This window comes from Accipiter gentilis, chromosome Z (genome assembly GCF_929443795.1).
Source record: "Accipiter gentilis chromosome Z, bAccGen1.1, whole genome shotgun sequence".
NCBI lineage: Eukaryota > Metazoa > Chordata > Aves > Accipitriformes > Accipitridae > Astur > Astur gentilis.
In genome coordinates, this window is record NC_064919.1 from 15,305,931 (window position 1) to 15,333,526 (window position 27,596).

The 27,596-nt window shown below is 41.8% G+C and overlaps 1 protein-coding gene across 1 annotated transcript in view; it reads right to left on the bottom strand.

Moving 5' to 3' along the window:
- MOB3B (MOB kinase activator 3B) overlaps positions 1–22,223 on the bottom strand; it is a 124,420-nt gene extending 102,197 nt beyond the window's left edge. The window contains exon 1 of the mRNA XM_049794920.1: positions 22,141–22,223. The gene's annotated coding sequence lies outside the window, so the exon portion shown is untranslated. The remainder of the gene's footprint in view (positions 1–22,140) is intronic.
- Positions 22,224–27,596: the final 5,373 nt, after the last annotated feature.

A 27,596-nucleotide genomic window follows, 5' to 3' on the forward strand; every position in this document is an offset into this window, starting at 1 on the left:
ATACAGCAGTGTAGAAGTGCCTCCCATGGCAGATGATATTGCAGCAACAGATTATGAGACCTACAATTCTTATACACAGCTGACTTAAAACCTACAGGACAATAAAAAATAAACCCCAAACCCTGACACTTTCTATCTAATCCCACTGGTGACCTTATGGTTTTAATGTAGCCACTGGTGTCCTCACACATACTGCACTGAAATGTCAAGTTACTCCTTCCAGGCTTACTCCTCTTAAACACAAGGCAATTCCATTGACTCAATACACACAGTTATATAACAAAGAGTTCAGAAAGATAAGCAGGTTAGCCACCACCATGGCAGAGATAAAGCCCTTCTGGCCTTAATTAAAGTAACTTTACTTGCAAAGGTGTGTAACACCTGAAAAGTCCATTGAGTGCTAACAGCTGGTGAGAACTGGGTAACAATTTTTAACAACACTATTAGAAATCTATTGAACAATTTAGCCCTGCTGAAGAAGACCAAAATCTAAAATATCTTTATTGCTCCTCCTTGCTAGATATTCTTGATCTTACCTATCCAAGGCAAATGACTGCTAAATTCAAATGGTCATACATGGCCTCCACACATGCCTTAAATATAGTCTCCTTCCAGTCACCTTATTTTATTTTCATTGTATTGAATATGTTGCCATGAAGCACTAGGCATTACATTCAAAGGCTGTAACCAATTGAATTCAGACTCTCAAGGCTAAATTCTTGATCTAATAAATCATATTGTCATGGCTTAACCCCAGCCAGCAACTAAACACCATGCAGCCACTCGCTCACATCCCTCGCCCCCCCCCCCCCCCCCCCAACCCCGTGGGATGGAGGAGAGAATCAGGGGAGGGGAAAAAAAAAAAAAAAAGTAAAACTCATGGGTTGAGATAAGAACAGTTTAATAGGACAGAAAGGAAGAAAATAATAATGGCAATAATAATAATGATAATAATGATAATTATTCTAATGATGATAATGATAATAATAGGAGTATACAAAACAAGTGATGGACAATGCAATTGTCCAATCACCAATCACCAACCGATGCCCAATTAGTTCCAAAGCAGTGATCCGTCCCCCCCAGCCAACTCCCCCCAGTTTATATACTGGACATGACATGACATGGTATGGAATAACCCTTTGGCCACTTTGGGTCAGCTGCCCTGGCTGTGTCCCCTCCCAACTTCTTGTGCCCCTCCAGCCTTCTTGCTGGCTGGACATGAGAAGCTGAAAAATCCCTGACTTAGTCTAAACACTACTTAGCAACAACTGAAAACATTGGTGTGTTATCAACATATTCTCAGACTGAACCCAAAACATAACACTATACCAGCTACTAGGAAGAAAATTAACTCTATCCCAGCCAAAACCAGGACACATATGCATTCCTTATTATTCTGTGAAGCTTTCTACCACAGCATAAACTAACCCCTTATACCTACCTTACTTTCTCTTAGAAGACCTCAAGCTATGACCACCTTTTAATCCTAACTAGTTCCTAGAGGAGAACAGAGTTATAACAGACTTTGGAAAATAGAAGCTGTTTTTGTGATGACTGGCAGAGCTCTCCCTCCAGGCCTTTATTCATATGGTAAGTTCTGTTTTGCTTCTGTGTTAGTTTACAGTATGAGGCAGAAGATAGCACCTGGAAAAGAGGATCTCACTTAATGAGGTCATCATAACAGACTCTTATCCATCATCCCATGTGGATTCTGCAGCCTGTCTCAATGGAAAACAGACAACTTTGAGAATTTTGGATACTGACTCTGCAGCAAACCTGTCTGTTTGAGCAGGAGGCCTGGGTTGCACAGGCTTCTCCCAGCTCATGCTCCAGTTTCACTGGTAAGAGATGGATCATTAATAACTTTCTTTGCAATTCTGCTTAAAAAAATGACCTGGCACTTGCATTTGGGTGATTGTATTTTATAAAGCAACACACAGCAGGACTCAAGACTGTCTAAAGCAAAAAGCAGAAGCAAAGTTCTGCTTCCTCCAAATCCCTCATAAAAGAGAGAGAAAGGCTGCCTAGCTATGCCATCAGGAAGGAATGCAAAATTCCCAAGGATTTAGCAAGCAAAAATTTATTTTTGCTAATTCCTCTGGTCTCAGGACATTAAAGGAGTTAAATCATGCAGCCCCTGTGCTGTGCACTTACAGAGATGAGCCATATTTTTTAGCAGCTCATTCTATTCTTTTCCTCCATGACCAGGCACAAGATGCTTCAGCAAAGGGATTTTCAACCATGAGCATTTTTGTTGCAAGACAAGGTCTCTTAAAGGTAGCGTCAAACCAAGATTTTGTTCAGGGATTACAGTGGAATGCTGTCAGTATTCTACATGCTTTACATGACATTTTAGGACTCTTTTAGGACTCTTAGGCTGCTTCTGCAACCAGTCACATTTTGGTGACACTGCAGAAATCAGTAAATTCCTAGCACAAGGCACTAGAAAAAGCTAGGAGATAAGAAGCCTACACCTGCAAGCATAATGAGCTGTATAACCCAAGAGGAATTTTCCTTTTCTATGATTCTTTACAGGCCATTAATGTAATGAAGTTGTATTTGGTGTCTTTATCAGTACAATAAACTAAAAAGAAATCACATTATAAAAGCTACCTTTTATAATAGTGAAAAAACCTGGTTATCAAGTGGCCCCTCTCTCCGCTGTAAGATATAACCACAAAATTCTTATCAAATCCAGTCCCACTGTCACTTCTGTAAAATATTTGTCTCCAGAAATCCTTTGAGAACAGCAGATGAAAGCAAGAAACATGAGAGCAAGTCATTTGTCCAATGTCACATAGCAGGCCAATAGCAGACCAAGGAAGAAAACCACAGTTAACCTCATTTGGAGTTGCCATCTGTTCTTAAAGCTAGACTCCAAACATGTTCTTGAAGCAGACTTTGGCACCTCTGTTTAACTCAGCTTGAACCTGCTCAATGAAACAACATACGCCCAATTTTCACTGGATAACAGAGTCCTGTGGATCTAATAGATTCACACTGGAAATGAAGTCTGGACTTTAAGATGTCAGAAAAATGGGTAGCACAAACTTGACATCTTCTCCCTCAGGAAGTTTTTCCTCTGACCTGCTAGGAAATTGCACTGCTTTTAAAGTCCTAATGTCATTAAACTAGAACAGGCATGGTCATAACTATTAAACTAGCAAGTTCAACCTGCAAGCAAACCAGAAAATAGTAGAAGCAGGAGGTGCCAGCTCAAGTTACCGGAAAAAGGTATGGACATGACTCATTACATTTTCTGGGACAGATGGAAGAGTAGAGGATGAATTTAATTCACTTTTGAGTTCACTTGTCTCCTGCATGTACTCTAGTCCTTCACCTAACTGCTTGATAGTCACCTCTTCTTCACTGTCTTGTTTCTTAGCTCTGGAAACTATCACTTTCCAAAGGAATAGCAATATTTTAGACTGAAGATATTTATACAGTATTGCTTAAGGTCTCTGCCTGAAAATGGTAAGTTCTTGGGAGGAAAAACAAAAATAGTATCAAAGGGCAAACTTAGTTGATGAGAGAAAATGCAAAACCTCTTGAGGTTCCAAGGCCCGGCATCTTCTCTCCCATTCCTGTGCCTCTTTCCAACATAGTACATCTGCCCATCAGTTTGTGATTAACAGAGGACAGTTACTCATTCACATTTGGGCAGCTAGAGTAAAGGCCTCTGTATGTTTGAACTTATTCAAGTGATTTCCATACACCTCCAACTTGTGTGTAGGTTGAGACTCTACCACAGTAAATGGTTTTCTGGAACCAAGTCCTTTGGATCAGGGGGAAAAAAAATGCATATCCTCCAAGCTAATTATCGCTATTCCATTGAAGGAAGAAATGAGGCCTCCATTTACTAATAATGCTTCTGGTGCTGAAAACTGCAACAAAATTAAGGAAAAAATATTTTAATTCAGGAAATTGCTTTGTTCAAGACCCCATTAGAAATATCATGCATTATAAAGATATTTCTTATAAGGTTATATATTACTTATAAGGACATTCCTTACAAGAAATTAAACACCTTAAAAACAGCTTACCATTGATGTCCTCTGCTCAAGACCCAAATGTCTATGTGAGAATCCCACCACAACTCTCTTCACAGAGATGCAAAGACTTAATCCTTCAGCCCAAATTCTGTCCAGAAAAAAGAATGTCAGTGCTAAGCACTCAGCACTGGGAGTTCTCCTTCCTTCTTACCCCATGCTGGGAGAGAATAGGTGCATCATATAATTATTAGTTGCTTGGCTGGCAATAGCAGCTGTCAACACCCTTCCTGTGGAGTGTCTTAAATTAAGCTGCTGCATAACCTACAGGAAAAAAAACCAGGAACAAACCACAAACCACTCACCAAGTTAAAAAATGGACTCTTTCTGTGGATGAAGTAACATCTCTACAAAGTAAAGGTGGCCCAAACCAAGGAGACAAGATGGGTAGAAAAAGCCAGAAAGCCAGAACAGCACTTTCTCTCCACTTCTCAAAGTACTCTTTAATTTTTAAAAAATGGGAAATAACGTAAGGAAAGCTTTACCCTTTTAGCACCACAGACATTTGATGCAGGTTACCTGGAAATTACTTGTCTTCATCACCTTGCCAAGACACAAGAGTTTGTAGACAGAAAATGTGGTGTAACCAGAATCATGCAAGTACTTCTTTTTCTTTGACATGGAGTGTGGAGGGCCCAGCTGACAAGTCAAGGATTTTTCAACAGCAGTTCCCAAACTGGTCAGTCCAACCTACAGCTGTCCAGGTTGCCTAGGACCTAAATGCTGGTAAAAAATGAAGGCATCTTTCTAGCAGTCACAGCAGAGGAAGAAATAAATAAAGGAGAAGAGAGGTAACTACCAAGACTGCTTTCTCATCTCTCTCAGACAACATACTTACTGGGGCTGTCCTCTTGCCAGCCCACTAACAGAATAGCACTGACTAAGTAGCAACTGTCTTTTAAAAATTGGTCCTATTCAGTTTCGCTCTGAAGAGTTACCAAATAAGACTTTGGACTGTGGGGGAATTCCAGACTCCACACAAGTGCTATCCTACCAAACAACCCATCTGCAGTGCAAACCAGAACCCTGCTCTGATTACATCAGGGTCAATTCAGTCTGGAAAAAGATCATAATCCATTCTTGTTATAAAAACACTTCAGCAGTCTTGAAGAGTACTACATACAGTACTGGGTTAAACCAAAACCTGTTCTGAGCTCAGACAGGTATTAAAAGAGTTAAAATTTCTATTTCATAAAATCAATCATATCCCATTTCACCTCTTCTTCTAACATCCAAATTGTGAACAGAAAAATAGGTGTGGTACTAACTGCACAGTAGCAGACAAAACTTTTATTTCAAATAGAGGCTTTCACACCCAGAAGTGCCTGTTTCAGTTAAAAAATGCAGGACAATCAGAATAATTTTTACATTTTAAGCAATGACATAACAAGCAAGGAGCATAGTGTGGACTCCTCCTGCTTTTCTCTACCAGAAAGCCTGCCTGTTACTTTCTCAACTTCAATCTACCAAATGAAAGTAGTTCTCTTCCCCTCTCCTTAGCCTATCATTGTATACACAATCATGCCACTGCTACAAGAGTTTTTCTTACAGAACATTTCTAGTTTATTATTTTAACTTCATGTAGCACCACAGGTAATCAAAACTGACACACCTGCCAAAACAGTGGTGGATCTCAGGGGTTCACCTTGTAACACCTTGTAGTTTGGGACCTGCAAGAGAGATTTCAGTTGCTTCACCCTTTCAATATACAGGAGTTACACAGCAGATAAATCCTGCTGCATAACAGCAGCCCAATGGCATACTCATAAAAAAAAAAACTTTTAGTCCCTTCAGTATGTTGTTACATGGTAGGTGTGTGTTTTACATCTGACAATAAAATACTGTTATTGGTTTGAATTCCTCTCTCTCTCCTCATTAGTGCTAAGACTCTGCTATAAGTCTCTACAAAAGCAACAATGGCATTTAGGAAAGAAGCTTTAGGAAAGTTTGCAGCTCCCAGCGTCTCCAGGTCAGGTTATTCTTCAGTCAATAGGAGTACTGGACTAAAAGGGGACTCATTCACTGAGCCCAGTTTTAGTTTTTCCAGGAAATCATCAATCTCTCCAGAAACTTGCTAACCTCACTATTAGAAACAGGTGGGGGTTTGGGGCCCACAGCTGCTTTCTGCTTGCAGCATTCAACATTCACTGCAACCACAACGCTGATACAAATCTATAAAACTAATCTCAATTATGGTTCACAGAAGGTGACTACTAGGCCTCTGGAGTGAGGATGTAGCTGTTCGGTCAGTGTCTGTTACTGTGGAATTGGGATGAGTAAGTATATAGCACTGCAGCTTGTTGTGGCAGTTTGCCATAGTACCTTCTCCTTGCCTAACTTGCAAGTGTTCAGACAGAAACCCAGTTTATTCTGTCAAGGGTCTTAAAGCTGTCATTCCTATAGAGTTTGAAATAAGCTTTACAGTGAACTGGTTCACAGTTTCAGCACATCTAAAGTTCCTGTGTTCAGATGCTGACCAAAACACAGTTCTGTCATGTGCTAGCCTGCTCAGTTGCCTGTGATGTGCTGAGCAATTTGAAATTAAGCATTGGCACCAAAAGCCTAGACCATTTATTAACTGCACTGCATTAAAAGGCACATGCACCAATTCACTAATTCAAGAAGTGATGTCTTCCCATACAGTTTGAACAATCTTACTGAGCAGAGCGAGAAAGTGCTTAGGAAACCCACCTAGCTCTTTCACAGACAGACTTCTGCGAACTCCTAAATAGCAAAACACACACTACAAATAGTTCTTCACTCTGGAGTCACAATCTACACAGCAAATTAACTGAATGTCACTGGATTCATTGGAGGTCTTCAAGCAGAAGTCTGAACTGTATCTGATGCAGTGTGAAGTGTGAGAATGGATGGTACCCCAAACACCCCTATGCACACAGCAGACAGGGAACAGATACAGTCATATTTTCACGGAGTACCATGAACTGTTCCCAACTAGGAATCTGCCCTGCTGCAGGAACCTATGTGATCACACATTCCTGTCAAGGCTTACGAGAGCCTTCAACAACTTTGTAACTTGATAACCCACCAACCACAGAGAGAAGTGTCCCTGTGACCATTTAACATTTAATCCTTTAGCCAAGATCATTAGCAAGGCAGGCTGTTAGAACTGCTGGTAATGACAATTTTCATGATGTGACTATCTGCCCAGGGGAAACAAAGCTAATCTGAAACACTAACATTTACTGGGGGGTACAGAAACCCAAACCAAACAAGCAGAAGCTGGCATGGTTATTACTTCTGGTGTCAATACTCTCTGTCCTCACCTTATTTCACTTGTGTTCACAAAAAGTCCACTGCAGCTACACTTCACAGTAATGCTTAATTCCAAAGACATACTAACTGTGTGTGTTAATAACTTTTAACAACTTTTTAAGGGAAAATATATAATTATCTCTCTCTTATGCTTCTCAACCAATTTCCTAGAAACAAGACGCTATGCAGTCCAATCGTCTGTCTTCCTTCCCACAATAACTTTCCAAACCATCATCCAGCTTCAATGATGTTTGAGAGAGCAGTTCAAACCTCAGAATAAATACTGTCCTCCAGAGTTCACAAAATTAGCAGCTGGACAGGGATGAAAACAAGCCTACTGACCTCACCAAGGAAAAACCTAATCACTCAGCACATGTGGAGTTGAAAATCAGTTACACTGCGTCCTCTGTCTTACCTTCTGAAAGCTCTGAAAGCAATGAGAACAAGTCGGAGAATTGAGTGAAAGGAGGTCAGAAACCAGGCTTCATCAGCTCATGAAAGAAAATTTTAAAAATGATAAACACACCTGGCACATATAATTAAGTCTTCACCTCACTATGTCTGGGCAATTCTGCATTAATACTCAGTTAGCAGTCTTCCTACAGTCATGCCGCATTGTTCAAGACATTTCTTACAAGCAAACTGTCATGCTGAAATAAAAAGGATTTGTCAGCAACACAAAGAAGTTTTCATTACATCAGAACAGCAGTTGCCCTCCACCCAATGTAAATGACCAGAAAAACTCTGTTATTTGTTATTACGAGGATGACACAGGATAGCCTACAGAATCACTGCATGCATATATTGTAAAGTGGAATAATATTAATGCATGTTTGTAGCCTGTAATACTCATACAGGCTAACATACAACCCAGACTGATTTGTATCTGGCATCAACTCTGTAAGACAGAGGTCTGTAGCACACATTCAGTACTCAGAAATTTCAGGTTAAATTGGTAAGGTTCTTAGCTTTTCATTAGTTTGGTTTTAAATGTTTTTGCTCTGTTCTGCATTCTGCAGCCAGTCTCAGGACCAAGTACTAGAGATGAGGAGCTGAGACACTTTGCAATATAGCTAATGTTTCCCTCTTCTGCAAAATGGGACTTGTGGCTATCACAATGAGGCAAGATCCCATGACTACTTCAGGTTGCCTTATACACAGCACAGGCTCCTAAACTCAGAATACTAGGTTTCCAGCCTCTTAGTGTCATGTCTCCTTTTAAAAAGGTCTGAAGGCAAAGGAGACCTGATCCAAACTGTCTGCATCATCTAAAAGCTAAGAAAATAAACTTTTTTCCTCAGAGACATTACCATGGGAAATCAGCAAGATCAAGTCATCCAAGCCTAAACATATCATCTCAGGTGATCTGAAGGCTGCCTGCTGATGAAAGCAGGTTCTGTTCCTGTGCTAATAGCCATGTTCTGGTCATCCCTATGTGCTGGCACCAGCTCTACTCTGATTAGTCAGTGCAAGGTAGAAAAGCAGGCAAAAAACTGTCCCCATCCCTGTTCCCCGCCCAGCCTCTCTCAGAGAAAGTCACAGTAGTTCACTGAGCTGAAACAGTCCTAAGGCCAAACAAGAGAAACACAACCAGCACCTTTGGGTAGCAGCTAACTATTAGATCAATTTGGCTGTGTGTGGCAAAACTTCACCCTAAGCTCACCATCATCTGTGCTCTATTGCAGGCTTGCTCCCAAGAGTAATTTGACTCTAAAGATCTCTAAAAACACATGCAGCATGAAACATTTCCTCTGCAGTTGGGGGTAAACAAGTTGGCTGGGTGGAGTTTTCCCTATCACATTTATTGGATTCTGTGATTTAGGCCTAAGGGTTTTTCACATGAGAGAAGAAATACAGTGGTGTTTGCACTCTTCCCAGAAAGAAACACTGCTCAGCAGGAAAACCAAGTGAGTCTCTCTCCTGGAATCTAGCCTGGCATTTTGGATTCTTACTTTACCACACAAACACACAATTTTAATAAGACCAGGACTGTCAAACTGGTACAAGTGAGGAAGCATTAGGAACCTTGTATCTCTCATCACTGTGGACATGCTCTCATGACTGCTATTTTATTGGCTGCCAAGATGACCTTTTTACAGACAGATGAACAATAATGCTAGTCTAACTGTTTATTACAATTGATTGCAAGCAGATGAGAACAGTAGAGTCACAAAAATCTAACACAAAAAGTCTGACAATGCAGCCAGATGGAAATTCCCTTGGAAAGCCAAACAGCCTTTGTAGGGTATTCCACCTCTGTTTTTCTGGTAGGCTATGACACCTACATTTTCCTCGTGGCAGATACTTCAATAAAGATCAATCGTTTCTTCTTACCCCTGCAAATGTTCCTTCACTTATTCAGCCCTCAATAACATGAATGAGGTGAGACAAGTACTTTATAAGGACTTAGATGAGACTGTGGATTTCCTACTGGAATTGCTGGTCCCTGGCCATAATTTGCTGAAATATTTCTTAAAATACAGGAAAACTAAAAGACACTTTGAACCTAGGCATTACATAAGTGAATTCTGATCTGGGATCTGAGTTCCATTCAGTTGTCTCCTAGTCCTTTGTAGCAGACCTATTGCTTCAGCTTTAACCTCTGAAGTTTGTTTTCAGCTCCCTCCTAAGCCACAAAATTTTCATGTCCTCAAGGGCTTTGGCGCAAAATGGGATTCACAGTCGAGGAAAAGTTCTTTAGCCTTCATCGAAGCTTGACAGCCTGTGTGAGCACAAGACATTTTGATGCTCACTCTTATTACAGACATACAAAATCTGTAATGGAGTGATTTTTTAAATTATTATTTAAAAAAACAACCAAATAAACCAACTAACAAACATATTCTATCTTACTAGAGAAAAAAATGGTTCTTCCAGCTGTTCCAGGTCCCTTGACCAAACTCCAGAGCGGTGATTAAGAGGAAAGAATGTAACACAAAGCTTAGAAGAACCTAAAGCACTGAAACAAAAGCATAGATTCATAAGCTCCCAATTTGCTCGTTCAAGATGTTCTTCTCATTCCCACAGGGAAAGTATTCCCATGTTTGCAGGAACAGCCAGCGATGGGTTAAGAAAGGGTCAGTGTGCAGAGACTGGTCTCAGGGTGGATGGTTTGCACTACAAGGTAGAATGTGCGTATCTCTTTTTCCTCTCTGTTTTCAGGGAAGAAGAATTTTAATTTAGAAGATGGTAACCTTCATGTGGGTAAAATAGATGTCCTCAAAGTAGGAAAGTTACAGTATTGTGTAGAGACAACTCAACTTCCCTGGGAAGCAATCATCCTTACATTTGTCCCTAGATAAGCAGCACAAAGCCAACAGGTCTCAGATCCTTAATCGTGGCCAAAAGGTTCTTCCACAATGAATATACTCCCTCCTTCACCACCTATTACTAGCTCATCTAGAAGTAACTGTGAACAGGTTTTCTATTGTTGCCTCTTCTTTTTTCTCAGAGAAAACTTCTTCCCTAGTAACACCTAAAAGACACTTAATTATTGCTTAATCTCCCCTTGAAATTTTCGTATTTTTTCACAACATACAAATAGCTCATGGATCACCCAGGAAATCACAATGGAAGGAAAGCAAGGGATGACTGGGGTTAAGAGACTGCTCTCCAGTGTATAAACAGAATAAAACAGTTTAACAGTCAATCAGATCCAGCTTTGCCATGCAACACTGAGGTGTTTTTCATGTTGCTTCAGTAGATGAAAGGACTGGTCCTCACCTGATTTAAATCGATGTTGTTCCATTTAATGCAACAGAGCCATGTATACATACACTAAATTGAAATTCTGTCCTGAGATTTTTACTGTAAAGAATGAGCCAAATTAAAGGTGAGGTGAATTAAAAATTAATTCAGAACTGAAATATCAAAACTATGGCCAGACATTAAAACCGTGTTCCCAATGGTTAAGCTTTTAGATCAGACTCTGACCTCTCTGGCATTACTGTATAGACATTCTTAATGCAATTACTCTAGCTGTAACCTAGACATGAATCTGATGTGATTTATTCTCATATGATGCCTTCATTGAACCCATTTCAGCTCAGCATACATAACTAATCTTTCACTATACACTTCCAGCCATGCCTCAAGATCTGATTCAGTCCACTACTTATTTTAATTCTGCTCAGTCAAGTCTGATATAGAGAATGAACTACTAATTGCTCAATGATTGTCTCTCTATAACTTTACATATGAGACAAAGACTGGTGTTTGTAAGAAGGAACCATGAACAATCACAAAATCTTGTCGAGAAGACACAAGTAGAGGCCTTGCTTGAATAGATAGGGCTAGCAAAGGTATGAACTCCTGCCTTTGTTCTCATAACCATATGATTCTTGTAACACTGCTTACCAAGGACTGGTGTCTGTCAGGGATTAAGCTTGTCAGGGACCGATACTCGTCAAGGACAGATGCGTCAACCAAGGAAGTGATAATAAGAACTGAAATATAGGTCTAAGATAAGGTGTATGAGAAGCAACCATAAAACTGTTATAATTGCCTAGTAAGAAGAGAGCATGCGTGAATGACTAAAGTTCATCTAAAGGACAGAAGAGGAAGAAGAAGATAGAACCCCTGAAGAAGTAAACGACCACCAGAGACAAATCTGAGCATGCGCAATGATGACATATACATTTTAGAATTGCTGACACATGCCTTTTTAATTACTCCGCCTCACTTATGCATATGTATGTTTTTGTATTGAATAACCTCATGAATATGTATATTTACATTGTATAAATTTCTGGTAAATTGGGCAACGGTGTGCACGATAGGTGGAGCGATCCCCCGTGCAACCAGCGCTGTCAATAAAGAATACCTACTTAATAGTTAATCAAACTATTGAGTTAATTTCTTTGAATCAGTCTATTAAAGCCAGAATTTTCTGACACTATAACATCTTCAGTTAAAAAAGAAATGGTCCACTGCCTTTTTTTAAAAAAAAAAAAAATCAGAGAAACATATTTGCTGCTGCTTTAGACTGTATGTAATGACTACTAAATGCATTCTGTGTCCTGGGATCTTTTGTAATAGATCTAATTTCAGGAGATCTCATCATTATCCCTCTAGTACAAGCTTCACTAACCTTTTATTACACTATATTTGAATTAGATATGCTGATCTTCCTAACACTACACGTTAGCACTACTTGCTAATTACAGTTTATCTTAAATCCTTTCAATACATGCACAGACTTCAAAAAAATTAGAAAACATATAACAGAGGCAATGCCTCCAACTATGTTTAGATCCCTTACACACTGGAAATCATGCATATCTTAAATGTGCCAAGGAATACAAACAGATACAGAAAAAAAACCACAAACCCAAGGGAAATGTAATAATCCTGTCTTTAAACAAACTAAGAACTAAAAGAGAGTAGTTCAATGTCTCACCAAAAGATAGTTGTGGCAAATCCATGCATTAAATCTACCATAGCCTTCTTGATTCTCTGTCCAGTCTTTCAAACACAAAACCATCCTCCCCACAATTTCATTCATAAATTAATGTCTCTGAAGATCTCTGGGTGTAGGTAATTTATGATAATACCACAATATTACTAGAGCATTAGCATCAGCAGTAGCAAAACAAGAAGAATCACCACAGGAATATTAATATATTAGTAGGGCCCCATAGTATAACTGCTGAAGTCATCCTGTGGCTTGCTAAAGAAACTGCTTATCCATAGCAGTCTTTCAGTCTGACACATTATAACAGGTCCTCCCAAGCATCAACATGATTTTTTTTTTTAACAAAATACTTTCTAATCTCGAGAGTATCTAAGAGTTCCTCTGCTGCTTACATCAAACATTCCTGAGCTTCAACGTTCTCCATATTCTTTTTCAAATATCCCTGTAATTATGCAGACTAATTTACATAAGGGCATGTCCCCTGGCTTTCAAAACTCTGTACACTTCAGTGGCCAAATCACTTTCATTCACATTTAGATTTAGCAATCCTTAAAGATTCCCACAAGAAGATAAGCAAATCTGCCTGCTAAATGCCTTGTAACTTTTGCTTATCTTAATATTCAATCCAGTCTTCCTTTTCAATCACCAGTGAGTTCTCATACTGTGATTACAGGAACTGGTTAAAAGTCCTGGTCAAAAGGAACCACACTAGAGGAAGCCAGCACTACCTAGAAACATGGCACTTTGGTAGTGCATATTCGGGAATGAACCAAGCACTGTCATTTCAAGCCACAGTGCTTATGTAGCCCTTCCTCAGAACTGTCATCACAAAAGGCTGAGACTGTTTTGGGCACTTAAAATTAACATGCTGGTGGCTACCTGCAGTCCTGCTACAAGATAGCCCAAGACTCGATATTCAGGGAAGTACACTGGCCAGACACTGGGAGACACATTCCAGCATTACACTGGCTGGGGTGGTCCTGAAGATAGGAAGGGCATTTTGCTACCAACACAAGTAAATTCAGTCTCCTTGAGAACTTGTCTTCACAGGAGGAAGCTTCAGAACATAAGTTTTCTTACTCTGAAATGTAAGGAATTCCTCTTCTTTATAAAAGTATGCTTTCCTTTACGGTTCTCAAAATTTAGACTGATTCGTCAAGTGATGAAGTAGAAGAAAGATTCTCTGAGCAGCAAACTATCAGAGATTTGGGAGAAAGAGTTGTATATAATTCTTTTTTTGCCAACACAGTGATAGCAACATATGCCCTAGTAGAGTCAAAGCTTGTGTCAACAACAGTTATTTTGCTAATAAAATTTAAGACACTCCCCAAACCAATTTGTCCTACCAAAAAAGACATTTGTTTTTAAATCAATAAAATTACATCTTGCTTAGAGCACATAATCTGCAGATCTGTTATCTGGGGATGCAATTCTTTTTTCACAGTCTTTGCCAACTTAAGCATAAAAGTAAAATTTCTCAGCATAAAGCAAGACTGCCTATTCTGGTAAGATTATGAGAAAATGAAATGCCCTTACCAGATTCTAACCTGCTAATCTGTCCATGTCCTCTGACTGACCAGATTGACTCACTCTTTTTTCAATTAAATACAGTCAAAGCAGAAATGAGCAAACCTTTGCAACTGTTTTAAACTGAAATAAACAGTAAACCTTGGCAGGATCACAGTTGATAAAAACACAATTCCTATAAAATGAGTAATACTCAGCATGTCATACTGAGGAAATAAATTCAGAGACATGAAAGAGAAACATGTGAACACAGACAAGACAACCAAGAAACTGCAAGCTTACAGATCTGCAAAAAGGCAAGGAAAATAGTGCTGACTACTTCATCAGCATGAGCATCTTGGTTCAGAGAAGTTTACTGCGAGTTTGCATTACATTGGCATTGTACATCAAAATCTCACATCCAGTTTGCCTTTTCCAAGGAATCAAAGTGCACTACCACCATATGAACTTTCTGTGCAAAATGGGTAGTTATTTTTCTCAGCAATGTCTCAGCGAAACAACTGATTTCAGATTCCCCGTTGAGATTACCAAGGTCACACAGAAGAATGTCACAGTGATCATCTATGAGTTCCTTCAACAGATCTTCCAACTATTTAGCAAAAATCTTCCTGTTGGTGCTTGGAATACAAGCAAGATTGAGAAATTCCAAAATGGAATTCATCAGCAAATTGAAGAGTTGGAGTTATGTTTGTCAGAAGAGCAATCAAAAGCAAGAAGCAGCTTTCAAACATGGATCCTAAAAAGTACTACATTCAGCGTGAAAAAGTACTTCCAAAGAATCACTGATTTTCTAAAAGACAAGCAATACAGCCACTGTTCTTGGGAAGCAGTCCAAATGGAATTGAGAACATGCCTTATAACTTTTGACAGTCTTATGAAAAAACACACGTCATAAAGAGGTAACATCTTCTATTTTTTGATTCTTTGTAAGAATCTGATAATTTTCCCCTTTTTGATAGGTTTTTAATTTCCAAATTTTAATCATTTTGAAATTGATAATTGGGGCTTGTTTTCAAAAAGCATTCAGTGCTGTAAGTTACATATGTCGAGTACTCAAATGAAGGGGCACTTGTTATCACTGCTTTTGTAGAAGATAAGCTCTTTAAAAAACAAGTGGATATTGCTCCTCTGTATTCTGTCTCTCTTTGCACTATAAAAAAGTTCCATGGTCTTTCCACAGAATATGCCAATTGTTTTACAACCTGAAACTCTTGCATTTGGACACTGCATAGATTTTACTTCTGCATTACTACACTAACGTAGAAAAAAGTACAGGATGCAGACATGCGTAAGGAAGACAGACCTTCCTGGAGTCCTGTATGCTGCAAAGATCTTAATTTGCAAACCAGATGAGAATTAAACATGCCTTGCACCTCTTTAAACTCAGAAATAATGATGGATAGACCTTCTGAGCCAGAGAAGTCAATTCCCAGCTTTGATCCTTATTTTGCATGTAGACTCATTTCTATATCCTATGGGAATACAAAAGCCATCTTTCTATATGGCATATTCAGTAACTACAGCATGGAGTTTTAGGATACGTTGGTTCACAACGCTATATAAAATATGTATCTGTTCTATCTGCTTTTAGGTCATAAGCAGACAAGATTAATCAGAAAATATTTATGATATGGACAGAGATGCAAATAAATTTCTTCCACTCCTCTCCCACCTTTCTTTCCATCATACAGGCAGTGCCAAGCAGTGCTTCAAGTCATCATCTTCATCAGTTTAACTGCTACTCAAGAGACCTTGAATACCCTGGGTCTCAGTACCACTCCCTATATATTAGAAGGCTGGATGAGTTCTGACATGGATTTTTTTCCCACCTCAGATTTCTAAGCCTATCTGATTCCTAAAATATGTTTATCTTAAATGGAACATGTTGAATTGGAATGTAAGAGGAAAACAGTTAAAATATTTCTGTGACTATATGGGACTGCGGAAGGAAAAAAGTATTCTGAAGAGAAAAAATTCAATGTGTTGTTACCTTTACCTGAGCACAGAATCTCAACTTTTTGCCTGAGAAGCCTGACGGCTGGAGAGCAACTTTAGTCCCATGTCCTTCCTTTATTTAAATGGAATATATATCTCAAAATCCTTTCCCACTTTGCGGGGGGGGGGGGGGGGGGGGGGGGGAAGGAAAACTAATTCTGCATGTAGCAATCCTAATGGAATGGTATTGCCAATCCCAGGAGTGCAACAACAGGATACTTACAACAGCCTAATTTTAGGCATCTAAATTAGACATTGAGCTAAAGAGATGAGAACCACCCACTTCACTCTCACACACCTTTATTTTACAGAAACTGGGGAGGAGAGAATGGGTTTCAGACTTCTGAATATAAGCCTACTTTCAATCACCAAGGTAAAGAGCCCAGTTATTAACTGGTTGTAACAAGGGAGCTTAAGATCAATCTGTTACATAGTTAAATTCCCAACAACCTCAATCAATCTCTGGAATCCCTGTTTTGTTAACTGAAACACTTTGCAACTATGTTGACACTATAGTGGCGTTTAATAGCAGCAAAACACGTTCAACCCTATTTAATGCTGAATATTATTTTTTTTTATTTGCTGCTTTTAATGTAAAAATGTGAGGAATTAATATAGCCCAACTTTGGATACCCAACTTGAGGAAGTTCCTAAACTGAAGCCCATGAACTTCAGGTTTCCCTATGCGTAATGCATCATGCAAGATGAGGTCAAGTTCTATCTATGTACCCATGTCTATGCTGGACATAATTCTCTTTGCTCAAATCTGCACTTGGATTGCAGTCTCTGAAAAGCCAAGAGTCAGTGCAGACTTCAGCAGATATGACTGGACACAACCTTACACAGCCTACTAGGTGCCTTCAATTAATGGGATTCATGGTATCGCAGCATATTTTGGTTAGGTAATGACAGCACCATGAGCAAAAGCCCATCCCTGGGCAGCAATGGAAACATTTGCTTCCTTCATCTGCTCTTCTGGGGAGGTACCTTCATGCATCTAAAGCAGATATGCCTATTAACTCATCCATGTTTTACTGTCCATTGTGACTCCCATTTCAAGAGGCAGGGTTTGGGGGTTTTTTTGAAAGGAGGAAATAGAGAGGTTGCAAAGCCATACACTCATTAGGTGATAATTTGGGGTGTCCAGGTGAGCTTAACTGACTGATGTCAGCTAAGCATTTATAGGGAACAGGTGTTTAAGAACTGCCTATGCTTTCTTTCTGCAAAAAAATCTTTGCTTTTACAAGCTAAAGTTAATTATATCTTGTAGAAGAAAAAAAATAAGTTACTGTGGGTAACACTATTTTCACGTTTCCTGTCTGGAATTCAGGGTTACCCCTCAGTGAGGATACATACGCAACTTTCTATTCCTATGAAAAGAGTTGCGCTGAGTGCATGGTCTTCTAATATTTGAAGTCAAATAACTTTAAATCTTGACTTTTTCCCTTACAGGAGTATTTAGAAATTAAGTACTGTGCTTTTCTATGAAAAATTCTAGACTACTGTTGTTACATGTAACTTTTACAATTAACACTTTTGTGACTTTTTATGATACTGTAACTGGGGACCCAAAGAAACAAAAATAAGTCTACTTGTTCCAAGTTTTTTTAGATTGTTGGTTTTAATACCACTGTGGATACACACCACTTCAATGTCTACCTTATCAAGCACTCTACTACCATGTCAGTGGGTAACTCCATACAAGAGCAAAGGGAAAAAAAGACACTAAAATAAGAAAGTAAAAATGATATTCTAAGACTCTTAGAATTAGTACAGAGATTCAAAGTCACTTAAAATTTCTTATAAGAAAAAATTTGACTACGTTTCAAGATCCCCTAACTGGACAGTTTCTTGACTATTTTCCTGGGCAAAAGAAGAAAAAGCAGAAGTCCATATTTTTCAGGGAAGTACCACCTGAAATGTTCACTGCTAGCATTTGTACCATGTTGCACTGGTCAATGAAAGGTTAGATCACTTTGAAATACAGACAGTTGTGAGATGGAAAAGACAAACTGCAGATCTCCCAAGATTTAGAGCTGGAATAAGGAATGCATGACCAAAGGATGAGAAATAAAATGGAACTTCATTTCTTACAGCCCTCAGCCACACTTCCCTGGTTTCAGCACACTGAGAGGACTACTCAGTCAAGGGCTGGTGTCAAGACTCCCCAGGCTATTTTAAATGCTTCAGCACTCCCTCTAGTCCCTGATTTAAAGGCTGCACTCATCTATCTGCTAGCATTTGTTTTAAAAATTCAGAGCTGCATAATTATGACAGATATATTTTAATTTTTTTGTACTCCCAAATGGTAATAAGTGTAAAATTACAAAAATCCAAAACCAGTGCTTGCTTCAGTGGGGAAAGACTTGTTTTTGAGACAGGAAAGGTTCGCTACCAAATACCTGGATATACTGCACGTTACTAGTGACAGAATTTGCTACAGTCTTTCTGGATTAGAAACCTGCATCTTTTGACAGCATGAGGGTTTGTTCAATCTTCACACAAAACCAGAAAAAATCTGAACACACATTTCCTAGATCAAACAGATCTTGGAAAGTCTTGACTGAAGAGCCCCCTGCTCTTAAAAGTGTCTTCACATGAAGCTATTTGATTAGCCTAAGTCCCTTTTTATCTTTTTGGGGCAAATCAAACTAAAGTTATGGTTCACAAGACAGGATGACCCAATTTTACACCTTCTCTTTCTCCCTTCCCTGCTTTTCAATTCCACATTCTTGTTCTGATCTAACACTTGTTGAACCTCTTCCTGAGCTCACCAGACCAACAGGAAATTATCAAAAAAACCCAAACAAACAAAATCCATACTTTTGTTCCAAGGGAAAGATTTGAAGTAAAGTAGGGAAGAACACCCACTGCATATAAGAACCAGCAGAAAAGAGAAAGGGGACTGTGGCAGCAAGACTGCATAACAAACACAGGAGAACAGTGAGTAAAACCTCCTCTTCTGTTATCTGGTCCAAACTCCTTTAAAAGAGCCTCTCAGTTACTCTTGTGTATGTCCGACTACTAGATCTTCAGCCATACCCGCAGTGCACTTGTAAGCCTTTTTCCTTTAATATACTAACATGCTAATTACCCATCACCAAAGAAGCTTACTGCAGTAGTAAGCTGGTAATTTCTCTGGAAGTAAATTTAATTGTACAGTAGTTAGTATTAAAATTCCAGTTATATCTTACTCATTCCAGCTTTCTGTCTCCATCTTACCTGCACAGGCCTAAGTCCCTGGCTCAGAAAAGGCTCACAAGACTCATATCTGTCAATGGTACTACGGAAGCACCTAATCCTGAGATAATATCCTAAAATGAAAAATGAAAATAACATTGTGTGTTGTCTATAAATTATTCTGAGATGTCAGTTTACCTGACTCATGATAAATACTGAATATTAAACAAAGAACAGTATCATGTTTTTCCTGTAATATTTTTAAACAAATGCTATTCCAAATGACTCTGTGATCCATGTTCCCAGGGCACTTGGCCCTCTCTGCTTCTCTTAGTTTCTGTTCCAGAACAGAAGTACCTTCCTCAAGCATCTCAAATGACGCCAAGTACTTTGCTGGCAGTTGATAGAGAAACGTTTATCATGAGAGAAATATCAGCAAAGGATCTGAAGTGATTTGGTCCAGTCCCAAGTTTCACATCAGTCACTAATGTGCTCTAAGCAGCACCAGCTACTACACCAACACTGCGGCAAACAGCATTAAATCACCATTCCAAGTTGCGTGATGCAAAACAACATCACGCTATTCTTCATCCATGTCCTTTAGCTCTATAGTACTTTCTGGAACTCAGTATTGTTTGCCTGTACTCCATCCACCCTGTGTTCGTCTTCTTTCTACCCTACCCCCGTCTGTGACATGGGCATACAGTCTGTTACAAAAGAACAGTTTCCTCCTTTTTTTGTCCCAGGAACGCTCTCTTCTCTACCGCACAGAGTCAAGAAGCAAAACTATCACAAATGTTGGTCCACTCAGAAGAGTCTGCAAATCTTAGAATGTAACATGCTTTGCTGTGGTGGAGAAGGGGGAAACAGTGTCTCCATCTACCTACTGCAGAGCATCCAGCCCATAAACTCTCCAGTCTGAGAAGGATGTCTGGAAGATTTTCTCATGAGTATCCCTCACATACAGATATCTGTGTGTAAAAGACACAATTAAATGGCTTGGAGAATAGAAACAATCCTGTTGTCTATATAAGAAATCACTTCAATCTAAGCAGGGGTGGGAAAGATCCTCAACCACCCTTTATCCTTCTGATAATCATACAGGTAACCTGTTCTTGCTCTAACTTGGTTGAGGACACACCCCTGCATCAATCAGAACATCTTGTTTATGAGAGCTGCCCACAGACAGCCCCAGAACAGGCTGATCTGACCAAGTGGGACCAAGAAGGCCTTTACATCTTCAAATGCCAGCTGGCAGCAGTCTTGCCAGAAGACAGACAGATGATCTGCCGGGTCAATTAGCTGCAAGCAGGACTCTCCAGGAGACCCTGCCAACGAGGACCACTCTGTGCTTGCATTGCAGCTATTCTCTTTTAAGCCAAGAGTGGGTACCTCTAGGGTTTGCCGCTCCTTGCACCAGCAATTACTCACTTCTCCATAACAAGCGCTGGGTCAGCCTCTGAGACCAGCTGTCAGGTTGTCACATCATGATGCTGCAAAGACTTGCAGATATTTCAAATCCTGTGTTCCGCTAGTGAACAAGGAGTTTAACACAAACCATTTTTCATTGAGCAACCTTGCAAACTAAAAGCGAAGCCTGGCACCCTGAGCCTGTCTCTCCACAGCTAAAAGACCTGGCAGATCAGCTGCACGGCAGGTTTCTTGAGACACTAACTTCATCTCCACCATTAAAAGAACTGCAGCAAAATTGCCGTTTTCAACGGGCCGTGCCTCAGTGTTTGCCGTGCCGAAAGACAGACTCCCAGCCCGCAGTCCTGAGGCTCCCACCCCTTTGCACAACACGGGTACAACAGTACCAGCGGGCAGGGCTCCGCGTCCCTCCTCCCTGCCTCAGAGTGCGGTGCAGAAAGGCAGCAGGACGAGTGGGCTGGGAGCGGGACACCGTACTGGGTTTAAATATATAGAAGGGGGAAAGAGAACCCAAACCCAAGTCTGACGACTACCTGCCTCCTCCCTTCTTTCTTTAACCTGCGTGCACCCTCGCCCGCCCGGTGCCTGACAGGGCGGGCGGCAGGAGCCCCCCGTGTCCTGCCCAGGGCTGCCTTGGTCCCGCCAGCTTCCAGACATCCACCGGGCGGCAACAGGTCTACAGAGACAGCGGCTCCCGGAGCAAGCCCGAGCAAAAACCCTGGAGCTCTGAAGGAAAGCACCCAGCGACCTCGGAGACAAGGCGGGGCGGGGGGGAAGCCCTTAGGAAAATGCACCTTTCCAGGGGCTCCGGGCCAGTCGGCTGCTGTACCCACAGAGTGCCTGTGACCGGGGAGCCAAGCGCCCCTCACAGGCACCGTCCCGTCCTCTCACACGGCGCCCACCCGCCGGCCCGGGGCCTTCCTCCTCCTTCGGAAGGTGGCGGGGCGGCAACCCGCCCCCGTCCCGGCCGGCCACGACGGCCGCGGGGGAGCAGGAGACCCTCCCCGGCGGGGGCGGGCACCGGCCGAGCCCCCCGCGTTTGGCAGGTGTGGGCCGCCTCCGCCCGCGGGCTTGGGAGGAGCTGGGGGGCGGGGGCGGGGGAGGGGGGCACCTCCACTTGGGCTGAGCGGGATGGGGAATGGGCGGCCGGAGCGCCGGGAGCGCGTCCCGATCGGCCACCCGCTCACAGCGCGAAGTTTGTGGGGCGGCGGGGCCGACCTCTCCCCTCACGTGCACCGACCCGACCCGCCGCCGCCCCCGCCTTACCTCCACCCCTGCGGGTGCTGCCGCCCGCCCAGGTGCCGCCTTCTCCGGCCAGCCAGGGAAGGGACGCGACAGCTCGGCGCGGCTCCCCCGCGCACCACGGGCGCCAAGGCGCTGCCAACCGTTGCCCGGCCCGCCCGCCCCCCGCCGGCCCCGGGCTGCCGCCGCGCGGCCCCACAGGCTCGGCGCGGCCCTCGGCGGGGGCCGCCCCCTGGCGGGCGCGAAGCGGCCAGCGGCCGAAATGGCGGCGCTGCCCTGCTGCCTGCCTGTCTGCCGGCCGGCCCCGCCGCGGCGGCGGCAGCGGTGTCCGCCCTCAGGGGAACACCCCGCCTAGGCTGGGGAGGGGCGGCGCGGGCCCGGCAGCCGGTCCGGCCGCGGCTCCCCTCAGCTCCCCAGGGCGCCCCGAGGCTTCCCAGCCCGCGCCGCGGCAGCCCCCTGCCCTGCGGCCCCGTCGGATGGGCGGCCCCCTTCCCCACGGCTACCGGGAAGAGGCCTAATCCTACACGGCAGTTAGCAGAGCTTGCTGGAGAACTGGCTTCAGTTCAGGCAACAAACGCGGGACTTTGACCTGTCATGGAGCCTGTAACAAGCAGCTGGCGAATCTCAACCCGCGCGACCTTCCTTCGCAGGGCTCCTCGTAGACACAGTGCTCTGGAGGCGTTTGCCCTCCACAGCGGTGTCGTTTTACCACATCAGCAGAGACCAAAGACCGCGGTCCCTTCCCTCAGGGTTGGAGGATAAGATAAATAATCGTATTTGTGTTGCTGTTTTATCAGCTAAAGGGATTTTTGGTTTTATCTGATCCACGGTGTTTATGGGAGTAGGCTGATACACAGCCGTTCTGTATAACTAAATCCACCTTTGCAGTTACATTGATTGGATTGTCTTGCTAGGGGGAAAAAAAAAAAAGCAAAGAAACCCATTCTCCTAGGTGTGGTGTGGGTGGGTGGGTGTGTACAAAAAGCTCTTTTTCAAGCCAACAAAGGCTTCAGGGTATTACAACTTATGACCCAACCCATCTTTTCCACTGGACGATAAATAAATAAATAAATAAATAAAGGGGGACGGGAAGAGAGATAGTAACAGCAGAGACCTGTTTCAGTGCCACCCAACTCAACACAAAATGACTGTGTGCCAAACTCTTTATTCTTAAGTGGAAAAATTTCAAACCCAACAGCAATGAGTTGGGGAAATCCTGTTTTCACCGAGTGAACAAAACCCGAATCCCCCTCTTTTCAAGCAGCAGAAACTCATGAGGAACTACACAGCCTAATGAAGATGCAAGACAAAGAACTATGCAAAATTGATAGCATTCTTCTGAGAACAAGAACAGCATGGCAAGCATCAAAAAATGTCCATGGCAACTGGTCAGTCTGAAGGAATCATATCTCAGAAGGCATGGAGGAGAGGGCTGCCCACTTAACAGGTTTGCAGAAGATGGCAACAAATCAACAATGGTTGTTGATTGCTGGCGTTCAGTCCTTTCCCACTGTGAAAGGCAAAGGAAGGTGGCCTCTTTTTCCCCACTGTGGACCCCAACTGTACCCTCGCAGAAGGGCCCAACTTCTGTCAAATGGGAGATGGAGTGGGGCAGGAGCTCCCATGTGGCAGAGGCAAAGCAGAAGCTCAGCTGGCCTTAGGGAAAGGCTGAATCTGTGGCCTTTTAGGTGAGAATTTGGCTTAGGAACTATTGGCTGCCAAATAAGAGAAGAAAAAGGCGAATGGGTAACTAAGCAGTTTGTGACCAGGGTGGGGAAGGGGACAGTTTGAGTTGCTTGGAGGAAATACCCGTATTGCGACTGATTAACTGTTCTTACCAAACATGTTCAAATAAAGATAGTGGAAGCAACCCTTGTACCTTTGCAAGCACAGCAAGAACAGCCTGAGAAGTGACCCTTTTTGAAACAACTGTTTAGTTTTAGTGTGGCAGCCATTAGCTGTTTCTCACAGAGCTATCTGAACAAATAGCAGTGGAAATAATCTTTCTGAACACAGAATAAGCAGGTTTAAGTCACTGGTGGAAATGCTTTTTATCTCATTACCAGTTCCCTGCTTTCAGGCAGTGAGTCAGTCCTTTTTCCTGAGGTGCAGCCTGGTCTGACATTGTCATTACTGTATCCCATGTAGGAAATTGAAGATAGTCAAATATGCGTACAGAGAGTTTGTGGGATCAGAGCTCTAAGAAGGAGTAGGTAAGAAAGAGAAAATGCCACACTCAAAATTTCCTAAAGTATTTGGAAACACTTAAACATGATATTGGTACAATGCCAGATCAAAACCCAGCAACACAGTAAAACAATTTTGAGGCAAGTTCCCTATTAAAAACAACTGAACAACCTACACAAGCTATAGTCTTCCCATTGTCCCAGCATCCCCAAAAGTTTAAGTTTGCATCCCTCTACACACTGCACAGAAAGATGTTTTAAAAATGCAGTACGTGTGGTTGACAAGATCCATTTTGTTATATATACTCAAACAAGGATAGATGGTGTCTTTGAGGACAGCATTCTCTTTTCTGTAATCCATAACCATTAAAGCGTATCAAAAACCTGCCCACTTTGCCTAGGAAGAATTTACTTTTGCTGACAAACTAGAGCCCAGAAAGGACAAACTGCAGATGATTCCTTTCCTGAACTCCAATACACATCCCCTTTCTTCTTTTCTTACCATCATAGATTGGTAGAGGTGGTACTGTACTCCAGCAAGAGCTGGAGGTGAAAGGGACAAAGTGCTTAAAACCACATCAAGGAGAGCTGACTTTTGGAACAGGAAGATGCCTGCACCTCCCTTCTCTGTAGTCATGTTGTACACTTGGATCATTACCATGACCATGTTCATCAGCACACTCGATGGAAGCTGCTTCTTTGCTGCTGGGAGAGAAGTCAGAGACCAGGACTGTGAACCCAGTCAGGCAATTTACTTCAGGGGAATTTCACCAGGAATCAATTCAGTCATGTATGCCCTATTATTCTAAGCACATACAGCAAAGATGCTGAAGTCAAGGGTCTTTCCGCTTCCTACTCCATAAAATACGCAGCTCAAGGCAAGGGGTGGGGGCGAAGCAGGTCTTCAGATTAATTCTTGTCAGTACGAATGAACTGAAATGCAATTTAATTCATTATCAAATGGTTGAGGACTGCTGAATGGGAGTCCGGAATGGAAAAGGACACAAATGGGGCAGAACACAGGGGTACAAACAATTTAAACTAACAGGAACAACCTGTTGTGATGTTGCCCTGTTTGGTGCTAGATGTGCTTGGATGCTCTGAAAGAACCAAGATCTTGCAAGTGGAGCTTACAAGGGTTATTTTCCTATGGCTCTTTTCTGTCTATTTTTTGTTTTGTTTTGGGGTTTTGTGCCTGATATGACTGAATTCACATTGCCTCCTTGGTAGGTCACAAAGTTTGTGTACATCTATTTGTCTACCCTGACATAAATTTGCACAGGAGTTGCTGGAACATACCGTCTTTGAGATTTGTATCCCTTAATCAGTTTTACAAAACTGGCTAGCAAAATCAAAATTGATCTGGGGACAGTGGGAAGAATAGAAACATGCATGTAACCAAGATACTATCATAAACTCTGTTTTCTTGGGAAAGCAGGATAAAATTAGAGCCTGCCTCATCCTTTTTCCTTTTTCAAGTGGCTAGCTTATGGTTTTGATTTGAGTCTACAAGAAATTGCTGTGGCATTGTTAAACCCAATTTAAACTTGGAGATAATTTTTACTCCATTCTGCATCAAACTTAGTGATTTAGTTTTATGTCAAGGCCCTGAATCAGCTTAAATCAAGCCAAAGCAGGCTGTTGCTAAATAATGCTTGGCAAAATCAACTGGAGTATTTAAGAAGTTATTGTCTGCAGCAGCTTATTGCCTCCCATTTGGTGATGATTAACACCTCCAAAACTGAGTCCACTTTACTAAAAAATAAAACATCTTCATTTAGCTCAGCCACCATCAAATGCAGTTCAGACCAGCTGATTTTGCACTGAAATAAGTTATAGCAGCCTCTCATGTCAGGGGCTGTAGGCATGTGAAGCTTCAAAGTAATGTGACTGAAAAAAACCCTTGGAAATGTAGCTTAAACAACTCAATCTGTTTTTGAAGTAAGTATGTCTTTGTGTTTACCAGCACCCAATTCTGTGTATATTAGGACTGGCCTTACTACTGACTATAAATTACAGAGCTTTACTGAAACCACAGGACTATGCCATGCTACACCCTCTGAGAATATAGCCAGTAACATGTAACCAACCTGATTGAAAGTTCTGCTACAAGTTAAATAAAAAACCCTTGGTTTTTTTAATTTTTTTTTTTTTTTTTTCCCCAAGGGTAAAAAGGGTGCCTTGTGATGTGAGGAAGGAAAGAGGACAGAATACGGCAAAGCACTGTAATAGAATCTGCCTACCTTTTTTACCATTTGGGCTCACTGACTTGGATTTGTTTATGCAGCAGCATATCTTGAAAGAAGGAAGAGAACACTACGTACCCTTCATATTTGTAGAGGAGATCTTCCTCTATAGTCACCTTTAAAAGAGTCTTCCTCTTTTTTTAATCACCATCATGACTTGGTGTGGCAGGTACACCCCCACTGCCCCAGGAAACAAAACTTCTCCAGGCAGGGAGGAGAGGAAAAAAAACCCAAACCCTGCAGGCCGCAGGTTGAAAATTGAACTGACCAATCGAGATATGCCGGGTACACTGAAGTGACCTTTTGGCCAATGGGTATTAAAATGACCACAGGTCAGATTTGACAAGGGTATAAACGGGGCCCTGCTGGAGGACATTTTGAGTCAGTCCTCCTTGGAGCAGCAGGTCTGCAGTAGGGACTCTTCCCTTGGGTCGGGATGCTGCCCATGGTAACTCCTCAAGGGAGAGAGAGCCCTCATCTTTTAGGTGAGTGATATGTGTATTTTGGGTCATCATTTTAAATCTTAAGAATTCTTAAGTTGGCTGTGTAGCACTAATTCCCCTTACATCATTGAATCTGTGGTTCACAAATGTTATCAGAGTTCTAACTTTTTTTACTGAAGAATAAATCTGAGTTTTAACAGCTGCTGGATTTGATTGTGTGAGCCTCTGTTACACTTGTCTCCCCTGTGCCATCTATAGAAAAATGATATAGCAAAAAACTGAAAAGAGACAAACAAAAAAATCAACACAGAGAGAATCAATTGATGAAATTCTGAGTAGGTTAAAGCCACAATTCATGCAAAATTAAATATGCTTTCTTATAGGATTATATCTCCCTGCACTCCTTTCAATTGGCAGACTGTAGAGTAATTCATGTCAGTATCCATCCTTACTATCTCATGATTTTAACAGCTCTTCATTGTTCACAGCATAACTGTACTGCACACAGTACCAAGCATTAAGTTCTGACTTACTCCCAAATTACTGCACAGTGAGGGCCTGCTGCCATAAAGACAAACTGAACACCGTAATCCATACTATCCCCT